General features: G+C 38.5%; 1 non-coding gene across 1 annotated transcript; it reads right to left on the bottom strand.

Moving 5' to 3' along the window:
* Positions 1-897: 897 nt before the first annotated feature.
* LOC148843916 (small nucleolar RNA R71) lies at positions 898-1,004 on the bottom strand. Its single transcript, XR_016103963.1, has one exon. It is a non-coding gene; the product is annotated as a small nucleolar RNA R71 (small nucleolar RNA).
* Positions 1,005-20,433: the final 19,429 nt, after the last annotated feature.

Below are 20,433 nucleotides of genomic sequence, written 5' to 3'. Positions count from 1 at the left end.
TTTTTTTTCAGATCAGATCTGATTTCAGCCCTAAAGCATCACAGAATTGATTCCAACCTTAATGAATGTATATTGTAGTGTATACCAATGAGTGTGTATGAGATATCCAGCTCAGATCTGAATTATTATTTATTAATTTCTCTAGACTAACAATACCAAAGACTTGTAGATCTGAACTCAGATCTAAATTGGGTCTGAATTCAAATGTTGCAATCGATGGATGTAGATAAAGGAACCTTGAATAAGATGATTGGTTTAAATCTGCTTTTAGTATAATCGGCTTCATTTATTCATGATAGGATGTAGGTTTTGTATTCCAATAATTCACTTTACATTTTCAATGTGATAGGATTAGTTATTTATTTTCTTTTGTGAATATTGGCATTTTTATTGCTTTGACTTTAATAGTTTATGACAAGCAGACCTGAACTGGAAGAGATCCTTTACGACCCAGAGATTGAACGGACTCTCCGTGTCCGTTTGAGAGCTGCTAAGCAAGTCAGACAAGAAGCACAAGAAATGGCTGAACAAAGAACTATGATGGATTATGCCAAGCCCACCCTCACCGGGACTGTCTCCAGCATTATCAGGCCAACTATTGCTGCCAATAACTTTGAAATTAAACCGGCCATAATCCAAATGATACAAAATACGGTTCAGTTTTGTGGTATGGCCCATGAGGATCCGAATGCCCATATTGCTAACTTCTTGGAAATCTGTGACACCTTCAAACACAATGGGGTAAGTGATGATGCCATCCGGCTGAGGTTATTCCCATTTTCTTTGAAGGATAAAGCCAAAGCTTGGTTGAACTCATTACCGGCAGGATCTATAGCCACATGGGATGAAATGGCCAGCCGTTTTCTCTCTAAATATTTTCCCCCTTCTAAAACTGCTAAAATGAGGAATGACATCACTACTTTTTTCCAGCAAGAGGGGGAATCTCTCTATGAGTCCTAGGAACGTTACAAGGAGCTACTAAGGAGGGTTCCTCACCATGGCCTCCCCATTTGGCTGCAAGTGCAGACTTTCTATAATGGTCTTACTGACTCAAATAAGACCATATTAGATGCTACAGCCAGAGGATCCATAAATAATAAAACTCCTGAGGTTGCCCATGCACTTATTGAGGAAATGGCAGCCAACAATTATCAATGGCATTCGGAAAGAACTCAAACTAGGAAGCAGCAAGGCTTGTATAATGTTGACACTTATACAACACTATCTGCACAAATAGGAGCACTCAGTAAAAAAATAGATGAAATGCAGATAGCTGCCATGCATGTGCAGCCTCTTAATTGTGAATTGTGTGGGGGAGGCCACATCAGTACAGACTACCAAGTTGGCAATCAGTTCAGACCATCTACTGAACAAGTTGACTATGTCAGCAATTCGTCAAGACAGCAGGGTTACCAGAGTCACCATACTTTTCATCCAGGATGGAGGGGACATTCAAACCAGTCCCGGCCAAATCAGCATATTTCCAAGCCGTTCCACCAGACTTATCATCAGCCTGAACAAAAATCCAATTTGGAGGAACTGATGACAAAATTTATAGCAGGTGCAGAAACTAGGTTCCAGAACCAGGAAGCCTCAATCAAAAACCTGGAAAACCAAGTGGGGCAATTGGCACAATTAATCTCTTCCAGACTGCCAGGAACTCTTCCAAGCAACACTGAAGTGAATCCACGAGAGCAGGTGCAAGCTATTACCTTAAGAAGTGGAAAAGAGTTGCCTGAGGTAGAAAAGAAGAATTTGGTTGAACCCAAGGCAGAAACAAGCCTTGGGACCAGACAATAGAAGACGGAACAACCAGAAGCACAACAAGGGATGCACCAACAACCACAAGTTCCATTCCCTAACAGGCTGAAGCAACAAAAATTGGAGAAGGAATTTGGTAAGTTTCTTGAAATATTTAAAAGTTTACATATTAATATTTCTTTTGCTGATGCTTTAGCCCAGATGCCACACTATGCAAGGTTTTTGAAGGAATTATTGGCAAACAAAAGGAAACAGGGAGATGTGGCTACAGTTGCATTAAATGAGGAATGTTCTACTATCCTTCTGAACAAGCTGCCTCAGAAACTCAAAGATCCAGGGAGTTTCACTATTCCTTGTACCATTGGCAGTTTAAAAATTCAAAAAGCTTTATGTGACCTGGGAGCTAGCATCAATTTAATGCCATATTCTATCTTCAAGAAATTGGGGTTGAATGAACCCCAACCCACTAGAGTGGAATTACAATTGGCTGATAGATCCATTAGACATCCTAGGGGGATCATAGAAGATGTGTTAGTTAAAGTTGACAAATTCATTTTTCCAGTTGATTTCATTGTGTTAGACATGCAAGAAGATGTGGAGGTCCCGCTTATCCTAGGGAGACCTTTCCTGGCTACCGGGAAAGCAATGATTGATGTCCAACAAGGACAACTCAGCCTTACGATACAAGATGAGGAGATAATTTTTAAAATGTCTGATGCTATGAAACATGCACCCTCTAGTGATGATTCTTGTTTTATGATTGATGCCATTGAATTGACAATTGATGAATGCTTCCAGGTAAGTTGAATAACTGATCCTCTTGAACTCTGCCTCCAGCAGGGAGAACTTGAAGAAGCAGAAAATGAAAAAATAAACCTCATGATAGCATACCTGAATGATAAGCCTCAATTCAAGGGAAAGGGGTTTCTTAAATTAGAGAACTTAGGCAAATTGCCCGGACCATCAGGTAAGCCATCACCCCAAGAACCTCCCACCCTTGAACTGAAGCAATTACCATCCCATTTAGAGTATGCTTTCCTTGAGGGACCATCAGATCTCCCCGTGATAATTTCCGCAGCACTGAATCCCTTACAAAGAGAAAAATTATTAAGAGTGCTGCGGGAACACAAAAATGCTATAGCTTGGAAGGTAGAAGATATCAAAGGCATTAATCCATCAATCTGCACTCACAGAATTTTGATGGAAGAGGACAGCAAGCCTTCCGTTCAGCCCCAAAGGCGCCTGAACCCCAACATGAAAGAAGTGGTAAAGGCTGAAATAATTAAGTTGTTAGATGCTGGGATCATTTATCCTATTTCTGATAGTTCTTGGGTAAGCCCTGTGCAAGTTGTGCCCAAAAAAGGGGGTACGACTGTTGTTCCAAATGAGAAAAATGAACTCATCCCTACTAGAACCGTTACCGGATGGCGTGTGTGTATTGACTATAGAAAATTAAATGAAGCCACCCGGAAGGACCATTTCCCTCTCCCATTTATGGATCAAATGTTGGAGAGGCTAGCCGGGCATGAGTATTATTGTTTCTTGGATGGATATTCAGGGTATAACCAGATACCAATTGCACCAGAAGATCAAGAAAAGACCACTTTTACTTGCCCATATGGAACCTTTGCATACCGAAGGATGCCCTTTGGGTTATGCAATGCCCCAGCAACCTTTCAGCGATGTATGATGTCTATATTTTCTGATATGGTTGAAAAATTTATTGAGATCTTCATGGATGATTTTTCAGTTTTTGGCTCTTCGTTTGATGCATGTTTGAATAATCTGGAACAGGTGCTTACTAGATGTAAAGAAACACATCTTGTGTTAAATTGGGAGAAATGTCATTTTATGGTGCAAGAAGGCATAGTGCTTGGACACAAGATCTCTCAAAGAGGTATAGAAGTCGACAAGGCCAAGGTGGAGGCAATTGAAAAATTGCCAACCCCAACATCTGTTCGTTCTTTGAGAAGTTTCTTAGGACATGTCGGATTCTATAGAAGGTTTATTAAAGATTTCTCAAAAATTTCCAAGCCATTATCTACCTTGCTTCAGAAAGAAGTGCCTTTTGAATTTTCAACTGAATGTCTTCATGCTTTCAACATCTTGAAAGACAAATTGATCCATGCCCCTATCATGGTAGCACCAGATTGGACCCTCCCATTTGAATTGATGTGTGATGCGAGTGATTTTGCTATAGGAGCTATTTTAGGACAAAGAATGAACAAACATTTTCAGCCAATTTACTATGCTAGCAGAACCTTGACTGGACCCCAACTCAATTACACCACCACAGAAAAGGAGCTGCTAGCAGTAATATTTGCACTTGATAAGTTTCGTTCATATCTGATATTATCCAAGGTTGTTGTCCACACAGATCACTCGGCCTTAAGGCACTTGCTTACCAAGCAAAACTCAAAACCAAGACTGATCAGGTGGATCCTTTTATTGCAAGAGTTTGACATTGAGATTAGAGACCTGAAGGGTGCTGCAAACCTGGCTGCTGGCCATCTCTCCCGGTTGGACACGGTAAGCTCAAAAGAGGAGATAACCAGCAACATTCGAGAAGAATTTCCGGATGAGCAGTTGTACTCAATACAGAAATACTCATATCCTTGGTATGCTGATTTTGCTAATTATCTAGCTGCACAAGTCCTTCCTCCTAACCTTTCATATCAACAGAAAAAGAAATTCTTTTCTGATGTAAAATACTATCTGTGGGAGGAACCCTTTTTGTATAAATTGTGTGCAGATCAGATCATAAGGAGATGTGTCCCCGAGGAGGAAATGGAGTCGGTTTGCCATGATAAAGAAGCAGGAGGTCATTTTGGAGCTAGTCGCACTGTAGCCAAGGTTTTGCAATCAGGTTTTTATTGGCCCACACTCTTCAAAGATGCCCATTGGTATGTGTCCACATGCGACAAATGCCAAAGATCGGGAAACATTTCCCGACGGAATGAAATGCCCCTTTCCAATATTTTAATCTGTGAAATCTTTGATGTTTGGGGTATAGATTTCATGTGACCTTTCCCAAATTCTTTTGGGAATAAGTACATCCTCGTTGCAGTTGACTATGTATCCAAATGGGTAGAAGCCATGGCTTTACCCACAAATGACTCAAGAAGGGTGGTACACTTCCTAAAGAAGCTATTCTCCCGATTTGGCACTCCGCGAGCTATAATTAGTGATAGGGGAACTCACTTCTGCAATAGCCAATTTGAGAGGTTAATGCAGAAATATGGAATTACACATAAATTAGCTACCCCTTATCACCCTCAAACCAGTGGCCAAGTGGAGTTGGCTAACAGGGAACTCAAAAGAATTCTGGAAAAGACCGTAGCATCCGCCAGAAAAGATTGGTCCATCAAATTAGATGATGCATTATGGGCATACAGAACTGCATTTAAGACACCCATTGGCATGTCCCCCTACAGATTGGTCTTTGGTAAAGCATGCCATTTACCAGTTGAATTGGAACAGAAGGCCTATTGGGCTCTTAAATTCTTAAATTTTGACATTCAGGCCACAGGGGCTAAAAGGCGGTTGCAATTGAATGAATTGGATGAATTCAGACTTACCACCTATGAGAATGCCAAAGTTTATAAAGAAAGAATAAAAAACTGGCATGATAAGAACTTGCTGAGACGGGACTTTTATGTAGGCCAACAGGTATTGTTATATAATTCCCGTCTCCGCTTGTTTCCAGGTAAGCTGAGATCCAGGTGGTCTGGACCCTTTACCATTTCACAGGTTTTTCCCCATGGGGCTATAGAACTCACCCACCCGGTTCAGGGCACGTTTAAAGTAAATGGTCAGCGCCTGAAACCATATTTAATGGGCAGTACTGTACCCCCTCCATCCACTGTTTATCTAGATAACCAATAATCTCTTATGCTTGCTCATGAACAAGTTAAGGAATCTTTTTGTCATTTATCTTTTTAGAATATTAGTTAGTAAAATAAAGATCTTTTTCTCAAAATTCCAATTCTTTAAGGACTCAGTTCATCATTTTCTTTTCTTCAGTTTGCTCTAGCAAGTGTGACTCCCTAACACTATGAACATTGAGGACAATGTTCATCTTAAGTGTGGGGGAGTGAGCCCGAGGCTAGGGTATGGGGGCTGAAACCATGCACCCCAACACACATATGCAGGCAATGACATAACCAAAAAAAAGACTGGAACCCCTCAAGTTCATTACTATTTATTTGATGATTATTTTTAAGAAGGAATTCAATGAGTTGAGGGAGACTGATGTACTTGTTAAGTTTTTATTCTTGTGAATGACCCAATTTGATTTATGCATGAGAAAAGGGGAGCTGAATATGCTTTTCAGCATGACTAGCCCTAACTATCTTCATGTGTATGGAAGCCCATGATTTCATGGTTAATGGTCAAGAGAGCTAATGCACATCTGAAGTGCTGATTCTTGAGGTTCAATAATTGCAAAGAAGGACAAAAGCCCAAATTGACTCCGCTATTCTGAGCTGAATAGTAAAACTAGCAGCTTAGAACATGAGTCTTATTTACCTACCTCAAGCAAGTGACCAGTGTGAGATGGAGCATAAGATGCACTCACACCAAAAAAAAAAAAAAAAAAGAGAGAGAAAAGTGTGTGAGATGGAGCATAAAATGCACTCACACCGAAAAAAAAAAAAAAGGTGAGATGGAGCATAAGATGCACTCACCCCTAGAATTAAGAAATTGTGGTGATAGCTGAGGTTCAAAGGGGCACTCTAAAGTTGAACTCTCATTGAGATTCAGTTACAAATGTGAAACTTAGTGAAATTTGATTATTAACCTTGACAATTAAGGAGCTGATTTATATATGAATTAGGAGTGAAGGCTAGACTATGATGAAATTCATATTCTCCTTTCCTTGGATCTGATACATATCTTAATTGGTAATTTACAAGAATAAGAGTTGAGCACTTACAAAAGTTCCCCGACTACTCAATGCATTTCTATCTTAAAAAGTTCACCAGGTAAATGGTGAGAACAGAAGGGGGGAATGTTAAGTTTATGGCTGATGTCTTTGCTTGAGGACAAGCAAAAGCTTAAGTGTGGGGGTATTTGATGAACCTACAATTTATCTATATTTTATGAGGTTTTTGCATGAAATTTTATGATGGTTTAATTAAATTTTGCCCTATTTTAGCTTGATTGCAAGAAAGATTTCAGGGGAGCCAAATCAACAAAAAGAAGGCAAAAGCAAGAAAAGAAAACCCAAAATTTATCAAGATCAGCCCGGCCCAGCCATGAGAGCAAGAGAATTTCATTCGGCCCAAGAAGAGCAAATGAAACTCTTTGGAAAATCCAAGGGAAGAAGCCTAGCAAGAAGGAAATTTCGGCCCAGCCCATTTTTAGCCCAAATAACAGCCTAGAGTGTAGCCCACTTGAGGTCAAAAGCAAGCTAAGTTGTAGCCCAAATAGCAGCCCAAAGGGAGCTAGGGGCGGCAACTCCTAGAAGTTTCTTGAAGAGAAGGAGGGAGCACTCTAGAAGGTTCATGAGGGGTGTAATACACCCCATTCTAGAGGCTTCAAGAAGGGGCAAGAGCCCCTTTGAAAAACTATATAAGGAGGCCTCTAGGAGGGGAGAAAGTGGTTCAATTGCTTGAGAGGAAGGCTTTCCCACTCTTAGAGGTTCGGCCACCTTGAGAGAAGAGAAGAGAAGAAGGCTAGGCGCAAGGAAGAAGAAGAAGAAGGGCTGAAGGAAGTTCAAGACAAGCAAGCTAGAAGAAGAAGGTGAGTTCGAATTGAGGGTTTGTGATTCAAAGATCTTTTATAATAAATCATTTGTAGTTTCATTCTCTTTTGATTTGAATTCAGTTTCTTAGTTATATGTTCTTTCTTCTTTCTCCTTGTTTCCATTATTCCTTGATGTATTTCAGCTTGTAAAATTTCAGTTCAGCAATCTAATTCTTTTTGATTCATTCAAATGATCATGCATTGTACTTGAAGTTTCTTGAATAAGGGTGTGATTGTAGAGTAATTTGGCCAACTAACCTTCAAAACTCAGATCTGAATTCTCAGATCTGAGATTGCAAGATCTGAATTGCTTGAAAGAGAATTCAGATCTGCAATTTTCAGATTGGACGAATTAATCTACAGCTTGGAATTCCTAGAGTGCTTGAGAGAGACTCTAGGAATTCAGATCTACTATTCAAGAACTGAATTGAGTGCAAGGTTAGAGATAACTTGCACAATTCAGTTGGTGATCAATTCAGATTTGAATTGATGCCTTAGAAGTGCTTGAAGAAATGCATGCATGGGGATTAGATTCTTGTTAGAGATAGAAGAACCGTCACTCATGCATAGGATGAACATGCGCTTGAGAGAGGCTGTTCATGACCTTGGGGTTTCACCAAACCAAGGGTCAATCATGATTTATTCGAATGATCCAAATTGATAGATTGCTGAATTCTGAGATTGACATTTACTGCTTACTCTTCTAACCTGAATTGAAGGCAATTGGGCCAATGATTTAGATAGATTTTAATTTAGGATTTCTTAGCTTTCATTAGAGTTTTGATTTATTTGTTGATCAGATAAGAAGTGCTCAATTTAGTATTGGTAATTGTTTCCTAAATCCTCGTGGGAACGATACTTCACTCTCTACTTTATTACTTGAACGGCTAGTGCACTTGCTAGTGTCACAATGAGCAACACATCAATATCAAAGCCAAATTCAAATCTTGAACCAAAATTAAACCAGATCTGGATCTGTGCAAATGGGCAGAAGGCGTTCTACCCGATTTGTACAGTTAGCATTTTTCTAGGAACAATTGATTTGAAATTAAATCTTTATAAATTTGATTTATATTTAGAATTGTTCTGCATTTTTTTCTTGATTTTTGGGCTGTTTGTATGGTGGAGATCGAATTCTTTAAATGGTGCAAGAAATCTGCGTACATGCTGTTCTTTTTCATTCTTGGTCTATAATTATTTATTTTTTATTTTTAGACAGAATGTACAGGAATTCAATTCTGATGTAATATTAATAGAAAATAGGTTTTCTATTTTATTCCATTCGAAGATGAAGCACATTGCGCAAAGGAGAAATTTTCAGCCATCTACGATTTGCAGTTTTGGAAACTGCATTCTACAATCTAATTTTTATTTTACAGAGTAGTAGTCCTACGAACAACCTTCCTACTGATTCTTGATTGTCTTGTATTAGTTATTTAATTTCATATCATCTTTCTTGAATTAAAATCTTGAATTAAAAATCAAACCCTAGACCTATTCGAACAAGATTGGACCAAACTGGTTGGATCGAATCTGTGGTTCGATGGGGGCTATTCTCAGCCCTAAATTTTTACACATGGGTCCAGGAGTTGATGGTTAATTGCAAGATACAATTCAGCCCACATCTGTAAAACCTAGTTTTAAAATGTTAAAACTGCTTTAGCCCATTTCAGCATAAAAGCTATATGGGCCGAACTGTTCTTTGTAGTTCACCCCATATACCTGGATAATGTTAATTAGTAATATTATGAAACTATATGGGTTTTAATTATGGGTTTTACAGTTATTTAATTGATTGCATCAATTATGTTTTTCATGCATGTGATGTGTGGATGTGAGATTTTTACGTTCATGGACCATAAATACTTGGCCCATGCTAAATCGATAGTGACTCTTGCGCACACTATGGCTGAATGCACATCATTGCCATGACATCCTTAAGATCATTGGATGATCTCCCTTCATGGTGGGACCCACACCAGCTTCCTTCTCAAGAGGAACCGTACAGAACCCTAGTCGTTTAGGGTCCATCTAAATATGGCTTTATGAAAGTCAGTGGGAGCCACTTTGGTTTGACCTAAATAAAACTAGGGCATAATATTTCGTTCCCTCTACTGAAATATGAGTGCATGTGATAGGGAGATTAATATGATGAACTCTCTAAAGGCCTTTCATCATTAACATGAAGATGGGTCCTTCAGTAAAGAGGAAATGCACCATAAAATTGGGTTATCCATTTGATTATGGATCTGTTGGATTGTTTCATAAGATGATAGGGGCGTCATAGATCGATGTGGAAGGGGCCTATCCTAAAATAGAAGACTCTCTCATAATACATTGGAGTTCAAGAATATGATGGGTGAGCACTCACTAGACAAAAAGGTTTAACCTAAAATGGCAATGAACCTTATCTGACAAAGGCCAAAGGGAAAGCTCATAAGATGAGTGGATATGATTTTCCACATTTCTAGAGGCATAATTCGTAGTCTCCATTACTGAGATAGGAGGAAAATCTTAGAGATGAATAAATGGAAATGGAACATAGATTAAAAATCATATGTGTGTAGATAACATGAATCAAATAAGATTATGGACTAATGTTTGCTTTGCCCTTTATTAGAAATGGCAAACGGTCAATTCGCTAAACTGTTGGACGACAACAAGCTTAAAGGCCCAAATTATACTGACTGGTATCGTAACCTTATGCTAGTCCTAACGTTCGAGAAATTAGACAAGGTAACTAAGAATCCAGCTCCGGAACATCCGGGTTATAGGGCTTCTGAGGCCTGAAGGAGGGACTATCAAGAATGGGAGGAGAAAAATTCTCTTGTCCGGTGCTATATCATAGCCTCCTTAGATAAACAAATATAGTGACAATTTGATCAGATTGAATTGTCCAAGGATAACTTGGATAGTCTAAGGATGATGTATGAGGAGCATAATCATTCTACTCGTCAAAATGTCATGAAACAGTTCATGACCGCACAAATGTCCAAGAACCAGCTAGTTCATGACCATTGTCTTAAGATGATGGGATACATTAATGAACTGGAGGCTCTTGGATTTGGGCTAGATCATGTCACCAAGGTTTATGCCATCCTGCCTCCTTCCTTCAATTAGTTCATCATGAACTATAACATGAACAAGCTAAATGTTAACATCTAGGAACTCAACAATATGTTGCAAAGGGCCGAGGAACTGATAAAGAAGGATGAGCCCATTGCCATGCTTGTTGAGGGTGGCAAATCGAGCAAGAAGAATAAGAAGGCAAAGAAGAAGGCTTAGAAGAAAATTAGCAAACCCAAAAGGCAAAGGAATGACAAAGCATCAGATGCTTGTCACTTCTGCAAGAAGGCCGACCAGTGGAAGAGGAACTGTCCCCAATACCTGGAAACCAAGAAACAAGGTAATTTTGAATCCTTTGTCATAGAAACCAATATGTTGGTGACTTTTGTTTCCTATGTATTGACTCTGAGGCTTCTACTCATGCATGTAATACATTGCAGGGGTTTAGTATATGTAGAAGACTGAGTGACGGAGAGGTGATTCCTTACTTAAGGACTTCTGTAAGTGTTGCAACTATAACCATAGGAACTATAGAATTGTATTTCAGAGAATGATCAATTACATTAAAAGATTTCCTTTATGTACCCAATTTGGGAAGAAATTTGATTTTTGTTTCAAAATTGTGTATGAATGGATATTCTATTCTCTTTAGTAATATGATTACTATCAAAAGAAGTAACAAATTGCTCACATACTGAGATCTTGGGAATGGTCTCTATGTTCTCCATCCTTCTCTGTAAACAAATGTAATTGAAATTACATCGGATGATAATCCTAAGAAAAGAACCCGTGATACAGTTAATCCCATGTGCCAATGGCATTACCAACTTGGCCACATTAACAAAGAATGCATCACAAGGTTGGTAAAGAATGGTTTTTTGGATTTTCTAACTGTAGAAGATCTCCCAACATGTGAACCTTGCCTTCAGGGTAAGATGACAAAACGACCATTTAATGGTAAGCCTGAAAGATCGGCAGGCACACTTGACCTTATACATATTGATGTATGTGGTCCCATGAATGCTACGACAAGTAACCTGCACTTTTATTTCATAAACTTGACCAATGATTACTTATGGTATGTTTACGTGTACCTAAGGAGACATAAGTCTGAATCTTTTGAAAAGTTAAAAATTCAGACAAGAAGTCAAGAAACAGTTAGGGAGAGAAATTAAGACCCTTCGATCAGATCGATGTGGCGAGTATCTCTTTAACGAATTCAGTGACTACTTAAAGGACAATGGGATAGTATCACAACTAGCTCCTCTTGCTACACCACAATTAAACAGTGTGTCAGAAAGGTGGAACCGGACTTTATTGGATATGGTCTTATCACTTCTCGTACACTGAAAGCTACTCACATCCTTTTGGGATTATGCATTAGAGATTGCAATGTACGTACTAAATCGGGTTCCTACCAAATCCGTTCCAAAGACTCCCTATGAGCGGTTGTCCAATGCATGATAAAAGAACAAGTACTGACAAATTGGAATCCAAGACCAATCGTTGCCTATTTATAGTTTACCCAAAAGGCTCTGTAAGGTATTTATTCTATGACCTAGGAGAACATAAGGTGTTCTGTAGTCGAAATTCCCATTTCTTTGAAGATGATTACATCTTGAACAATCTTTGTCAGGAAGTTGTTCTTGATGATGAGAGCTTAGGGGTAATGGGAGATGTCCCACAAGCTCCAGTTAATAACTAACCTAGGAGATCTACCCAGGAATCCAGGCCTCGAGTTCGTTATGGCTATGACCAAGAAAGTTACTTTGTGGAAGCCATGACAAGTGAAGAAGATCCCGTGACTTATACAGAAGCTATATTGGACATAGATTTCTTAAAGTGGGTAGATGCCATGAGAGTAGAGATGAACTCAATGGAGACTAATGGAGTCTAGACTCTAGTAGATCTGCCCCTAGGGTAAAAGCAATTGGTTGCAAATGGATCTATAAGAGGAAGAAGGGCCCCGATGGTAAGGTTGAGACCTATAAGGCTCGTCTTGTGGCCAAAGGGCACACTCAAAAAGAAGGAATCAATTATGATTAAACCTTTTCGCCTGTGGCCATGCTTAAATCCATTAGGATCCTACTAGCTGTAGTAGCATACCATGATTATGAGATTTGGAAAATGGATGTCAAAACCGCATTCCTAAATGGAGATCTTACTGAAGACATTTATATACAAAAACCACAAGGTTTCATAGCTGCCGGTCAGGAACACATGGTATGCAAACTAAACCGATCAATATATGGACTTATGCAAGCTTCCAGGAGTTGGAACATCTAGTTTGACTCTACCGTCAAATAGTTTGACTTTGAGCAAAATCTGGATGAGCCCTGTGTTTACAAGAAAACCAATGGGGATAAGATTACGTTCTTGGTTCTGTATGTAGATGACATTCTACTCATTGGGAATAATGTAGGAATATTGACTATGGTGAAAGTGTGGCTTTCACAACAATTCTCCATGAAAGATCTTGGAGAAGCCTCCTACATACTAGGTCTTCGACTTTATAGAGATAGATCGAAGAGAATAATAGGATTATCACAGTCTGCTTACATTGACAAAATAGTCAAAAGATACAACATAGAGAACTCCAAGAAAAGAAATGTTCCTTTCAGGCATGGAGTCATTTTCTCCCGAGGTACGTCTCCCAAGACTCCCGGAGTGATTAAGGGCATGAAAGAGGTTCCCAATGCCTCAGCCTTAGGGAGCATCATGTTTTCCATGTTGTGCACTCGTCGTGACATTTCTTAGGTAGTGAGTGTAGTAAGCAAGTACCAATCTAACCTAGGGCAAGAGCGTTGGACCGCTATAAAAAGCATACTAAAATACCTTCAAAGGACAAAAGAGTTTTGTCTGGTATTCGATGGTAGTTCACTATAGATCTAGGGGTATACTGACAACACTGGAGCAATTGCTCTGGCTAAGGAGCCACGAGACCACTTGAAGTTGAAACACATCGAGAGGAAGTACCATGTACTACGAGAGATAGTTGGAAGAGGGGACGTCCTGATACAAAAGTTAGCATCAGCGAAAAATGTAGCAAACCCATTGACTAAGCCCCTGACACAAAAAGTGTTTGAGAAACATGTGGAAAGTATGTGACACTGGCTTATACCCAATTACACCTAAGTGCAAGTGGGAGTTGTTAGATAGTGTATTCCCTTAACTTCAATCAGAATGATGCACATTTTGACATTTAATGTAAATGAATAAAGTACATATTTGATTCATATGATTATGGTGTGTATCTATGCAACACCCTTAAACTGGACACATATGAGACTCATGTTAGTTTAGAATCTTCACAGTTGTTGCATAGATCTAGGGAGATTTATCCTGCCAAGGCTGACACTGATGTGCCGCCAAGTTGGTTGGGGTGGCTTGTCTCAGCTGCTAGGGTGAGACCTGAGGTACATGTAGTGTAGGTTTTCTTGAAACCTTGAATTGGACCAAAATTCTAGTATTGCCCTGGACCTTTGAGATAGATAGGCAAAACTGGAATGTTACACCTGACCCCTAGACTCGATTATGGTTCTGCATTGAGTGTTGGATTGGGTTGTCTTTGATATGCCAATTAGTGAGATCTTTAGAGGGGGTCAAAACATAGGTATGTTGGGACAGTCCAAGAATTCATCTAAGTGGGTGATCATAGTGACAGGATCAGCCCCTTTGTTGGACAAAGTGAATGATCAAGAATGCGCTCTCTCTAATGGAAACCAAAACTATCGGCAATTGATTTCAACCGTTGAAATTTGTTTTGCAAAATATATTTATATATATATATATATATATATATATATATATATATATTCTAGTTTCAAAATGTTTGCAAAAGGTTTTAATTCTCGGGATCCATGTGAGTAGATAGTGCAACACTGTACCTTTCAGCCAAGGGAGAGGTCCTCTCTTGTCTGGCAGTGTTTGATCATTATGGGCTAAGAGGTTAAGTATAAAACATTAAGGGAAATACCTAATGGGCTAATCTTGCATCTGGCGACAGTCCTTGGGTTTTTATAAGGTGGCTTGACCCAATGACCATTTAGTGTAAATGTTGGGCCCATTAAGAGCCCATGGTGATGGATTCAGGGGTCCACTGTCTCCTACAATGAATTCGGCCAAGCCTTGTAACAGAGGATGGGCTGAACCCATGTGGTTGATGTGTAGATCAATGTTTGGGTCCCACACCATACAAGGATAGCCAACTGGGCAGCATATTAAAAGGTTAAGTGAGCATATAGTCTTAATGGGCCTAAAGCCCAATTCAAATTGGCTTAATAAGATTACTTAAAAGGGGGCAATTAGGAAACTCCTAATTAGAAGGCCCAACATTTACACTAAATGGTCCCTAGGTCCAACAATCTTATGAAGGCCCAAGGACTATGGACTTAAGTGAGATTAGCCCATCAGGTAAAAGCCCCAAATGGTCTTACACTTAACTTCTCAGCCTATAATGATCAAACACTGACCGACAAGAGAGGACCTCTCCCTTGGTTGCAAGGTGCAGCATTGCACTCTCTATTGACATGGACCCCGGGAATTAAAACCTTTTGCAAATATTTTGTGAAACCATAATACATATGTATATCTCTATATAAATATATTTTGTAAAAACAAATATCAACAACTTTGAAATCAACTATTAACAGTTTAGGTTTTCATCAATGTGAGTGCATTCCCTGATCTTTCACTTTGTCCGACAAAAGGGCTAATTCTATCACTATGATCAGACACTCAGGTGAATTCTCAAACTACCCCAACATACCCAGGTTTTGACCCCCGCTAAGGATCTTACTGATTGGCATATCAAAGATAGCCCAATCCAACACCTAGTAAAGTACCATAATTGAGTCTAGGGGTTAGGTGTAACTTTCCAGTTTTTCCCATCTGTCTCCAAGGTCTAGGGCAAAACTATAAAAATGATTCGGTTTAGGGTTTCAAGAAAACTCACACTACATGTGCTTCAGGTCTTGCCCTGGCAGCTGAGACAAGCCACCCCAACCAACTTGGCAACACATCAATGTCAGCCTTGGCAGGATAAATTCTCCAGGTCTATCCAATGGTTGTGAAGATTCTAAACTAACACGAGTCTCATAAGTGTCCAGTTTAAGGGTATTACATAGAAACACACCATAATAACATAAATCAATCATGTACTTTATTCATTTACAATAAATGTTAAAATGGTACATCAACCTAATTAGAGCTAAGGGCATATACTGTCTAACACGCCACTGTTCTAGGAGGAAGACGATGAATAGTGGCAGAGAATAGTAAACTTCGCATATTCGAAGAAGAAGAAGAAGAAGAAGAAGAAGAAGAAGAAAAAGAAAAACAAGGGAGAAAGAAGTCCACTGTAGGGAGGAGAGAAACCACCGCCACCTCTGGTAGTTCTAGCAGGGGAGACGACGGTGAACAATCACCTTCTTCAAATTCCTCCCCTTAAGGCAAATGAAACATTCAGGAACTTTTATATTGAGTGTCGAGCGTATTTTTGTAAATTTGGTGAATTTTAGGGGGACTTTTATAATTCTAGGAACCCAAGTCAAAGCCAATCTAGAGGGGATCAAATCGGGGGTTTAGGTTTAACGATGAGTGGTCCCAGGTCAAAAAGGAAGGTTGAGGTGGGTCTAACCACAAAGAGTAGGTTTATATAAGTGTGTGCTAGTAAGACTGGTTAAAATGGAATTTTTTCAGATGAAGGGGTAAATTGGGGTCTTTTCGGATAAAATTTTGTAAGTGGGGTTTCTGGACATTCTAGGTTGATTGATGGGGTCAGTTTGTTCTAAATAGGCCTGGATTGGAAATATCTAGAAAGGGCTTTATTCGACTAATCTAGTGCCCCAAAACAGAATCTATGTGTGATCGAGGGGCAAACAAAGACAGTTTTGGGTGAAGTTTCACAAGGTAAGGTTTTTGGGTAGTATGAGGTAATTGGTAAGGTTAGATTGGGTCAACTCGGACCAGATTGGGTGGATTTGGAATCCAATCAATCTGGAGCCTTGGAATAGAATCTTGGTATGATTGAGGGTAAATGGAGGTGTTTTTGGTTAAAATTTCATATGTATGGGTTTCTTGGCATTCTAGGGTGATTGGCATGGTTTAATTGGATTAAATGTGTTCGGATCAAGTGGATATGTGTTGTGGGTACGATAGGGGTCAAAATAAAATCTTTATTTGATGAAAGGGTAAATAGGAGAATTTTAGGTTGAAATTTTATGGGCAGGTGTTTTGGTTTGTCTGGAGTCTAATGATGGTGTCTGATTGGTTTGGGGGAATCAAGATCATAGGAACTTGGGTCAATAGGATGTTCTAGAACGAAATCTTGGTTTGATGGAAGAGCAAATGGGGGAATCTGGGGTTGAAACTTCATGGGCATGTGCTTTGATGTGTCCAAAGTTTAATTGTGTGGTTTTATCTATTTGAATGTATTAAGATCAAGGGAATCTGAGTTAAAGTGTTTAGGCTAATGAGAGGCATCAAAATGAAATATTTGCTTGATGAAAGGTTAAATAGAGGAATCTTGAGTTCAAATTTCATGGGTAGGGTTTTTGGGAGGTCCTAGGTCTAATGGTTTTGTCTAATATAATGGTTGAGGTGTAAGTGGGGGTCGATCGGGGCCATTGGATAGGTATTGAGTAGGTTTAACAGTGGACCTGAGGGTTCTCAGGGTAAAAGTTGGGTTTTTTGGGTATTTGGATGTTTCAGAGAGGTTGAATGGGTCTAATTGGGAATTTGGGGTGAATTGGAGGTTTAGGAGGCGAAGTGAGCAAAAATCGAGTGCTAACATCATATTGTTTAAATTACTTTCTATCATAATTTTTACTTTGTGCTAGGGGTGTGAATTGGACTGGATTTGGTCCAATCCATTATAGTCCAATGTGAGTCCTCTATAAATGGTCCAGGTCCAATCCAATCCAATGAATATTTTGGAGCAGTCCAATTTAATGTCTGGGCCGTCCAATCTGTTCAAATTCATTTTGATTTAGATTGGTTTCAACCCAAACCCGGTTCATTGACACCTACATTCTTGTCTTATATCATTGGACCAGATATTGGCTTAATCCAATCTAATCCAATATAAATTTATTACGAATGGACTAGGTCCAATACAATCTAATAAATATTTTAGACCGGATTGGTCCAACCCAATACATCTTGTTGGTCCATCCAATCTGTCCAAATTGATTTTGGATTGGATGGGGTCCAAACCAAAACCAGTCTATCGACACCTTTACTTTGTGCTAATGTGTTATTTATATAGTTTTACATCTATCGTACCTTTGTGGTTACACTAGATTTCATGGCATTACATATTTTCTAGCTAGTGAACTTTGCATCTTGTAAGCTGAATTATTATTTGGTGATGTGCAAACATTGAAGAGAGGTGTCACTATTTTTATTGGTCAATACCTGTTCACCGGAAGTGAAGCAAAATTTGTTTGGCTGGGATTAGGATCATGGTCATTAGATGATTATATCAACTTCATTTAGTGTTGTTTTGCATCTGACATTTGTTTCTCATTCTTGAAGTTGTCATTTTATATATTAATGAATTTGATACAGTTATGCAGGCTCATGAGTATTTTTTTAAATTGAGCAATGTTAGGGGCTGTTTGGCAAGTCTTTTTTAGAAGATTTTCTGGTAGCTCTAACAGTCAAAAGATGCATTGAGCTTTTGCATTAAGATTTGAGCAGCCTGAAGCCTGTTTAATTAAGATATGTCTTTTCTCATGTCTTTCTGCATGAAGAGGAATAGAAAAAGAAATGCAAAAGCTCCATTTGGAGCTTCCTGAAAATTGCCATTTTGGGCTTTATGTGTCTTTTCGATGCATCAGATTTTGACAGATAAATCTACCGCAAACCAAACAGGAAAGACCGAATCACGGTCTACAAAGCTTGTAAATAACCGATAGACTGTTTGCGGAAAGACGTGCAGAACAAGGCCTTGGTCATACTCATTTTTGCAAAGATTGAAATGTTGAGGTAAGATGCAAAGTTATTAGTTTTAGATAGACGTACATTCTAGATTGATTTAGTTTTGACAATCTGTCTCCATAGTAGTGCTTGCATGACAATGTGAATATACAACTTCTCTTCAATTCTGGTTGGGCCTGACCAGTTTTGACGAGATCCTATATCCTACGTGAAACCGATAGGATTATCCTTTCTCGTGGTAATTTGGGCATTAATCTCTCACTTGAGAAGGTCATGTTTCTAAACTTTAGTTCTACTAATCACTTTAATATTCTCAAATTTTGATCATCATCACCATCCAAGCCTTGAGGTTGGCATTCTCAATTTTGGGTACCTTGCATCAATTTTCTTGATACAATTATGTTTATAAGTACTGATTTGATTGAGGTTATTCTTGGCTCTAGTTACATGGACTATTCTAATTAAGCCCTAAAAATAATTACAAGGCCATATGTGGTTAGATGTGAAACCAAAAATGCCATGGATCTTGGATTACTAAGAATGAATTTTTTATCAACACATGAATCAGAATTTATTAATTCAAGTGAAGAAAAACACAGCATTCCAAAAAAATAATTGAAGTGGGTTGGTACATAAGTTGTGTTTGATGTGTGTGTGGTATACTAGATTATAAACTATTCTGATAGTCTTTTATTCCGATTGAACAATTTGGTTGAATTTATTTAGAATCATGCCAAGGCTTTTCTTTTGTTAGGTGTTGGATTGACACTTATCTCTTAGACCCTATTCGTTTTTTGGTAAATTATTTATCCGGGTAAATGCAATTACCTGGGTAAATTTTTCCTACGAAACACTTACCCGGGTAAATATATTTACCTTTGTTCTTTTATTTCCAAGGTAAATAAGGTAATGACCATCTTAGTCATAAAATTCCATTATTAAAAGGGGCCTTTTTGTTCCATTCAAGTATTAGCAAATTTCCCCCTAGATGGAAAAATCATTTATCTACCTTGGAGATGGGTATCACTTACCCAGAAAAATAAAATTTCCCTGGTCCCCACATAAACCTGAAAAATGAACAAGGGACTTTGGTCAATGGGAACCAAAATTCCATTGACCAACTTTCCCCCTCTCAAATTCCGAATAAAGAACACCCCGTTAAAATATTCCTCCTCCACATTGGTGTGCAGGTTGCCAAAAAAGACATTAGCAAATGGTCAATCAATCTGACAAAGCAATTCTCATTATGCTGATGGCAAAGTATTTTGTCACTCTCTACCAAAAAAGAGTTAGTTTTCCTTTGGTTTCAGATATGATTTAAATGATTGCATTCATGCAATCTCTATTGGAAACAGCTTAACAACCTTACTTTTCTTTTTGCCTGTATCTGTTTTTACTGAATTTGTTCACCTATATCTATCAATACCTTGTTTAGCCATCAAAATTACTAAACTTTTGTGCTATATATGTTTGGATTACATAAGGTTTTTTTTTTTTTGGCAAAGGGATTACATAAGAAATTGAAAAATGGGATGGAAAAGGATTCCCATTTCCAAAATGCATTAGAACACACAAAGTTGTGGATTATATATTTCCTTTTCTATCAGAATTTAGTGATTGCAAGGCCTAGTTCTTTCATTATCCGCTAAATCAGGGAATTCTTTATGCTTTTCCACTTCAATCTTCAACCCAAACACAGTCTTATTATTAACTATAATCTGCAAAATTGTGACTAGATCACAATATTTATGTGGTCTAAATTACTGATGAACATCTTATAAAACGTGAGGATATAACTTATCTTTATAGGTTAGATGGATCAAAGTATTTTGAAAAGTTCAAAAAGAACCTTCAAGCTTCTATATATTTTGAAAATTTTCAAAAAAGGATGCAAAATGAAGCTCTTTTAGGAGTAAGTTT

This window comes from Nelumbo lutea, chromosome 8, assembly GCF_056320005.1.
Source record: "Nelumbo lutea isolate HS-2025 chromosome 8, American lotus-T2T, whole genome shotgun sequence".
Classification (NCBI taxonomy): Eukaryota; Viridiplantae; Streptophyta; class Magnoliopsida; order Proteales; family Nelumbonaceae; genus Nelumbo; species Nelumbo lutea.
The sequence above is the reverse complement of the archived record's forward strand: the minus strand, read 5'-3'. Positions and strand labels throughout refer to the sequence as shown.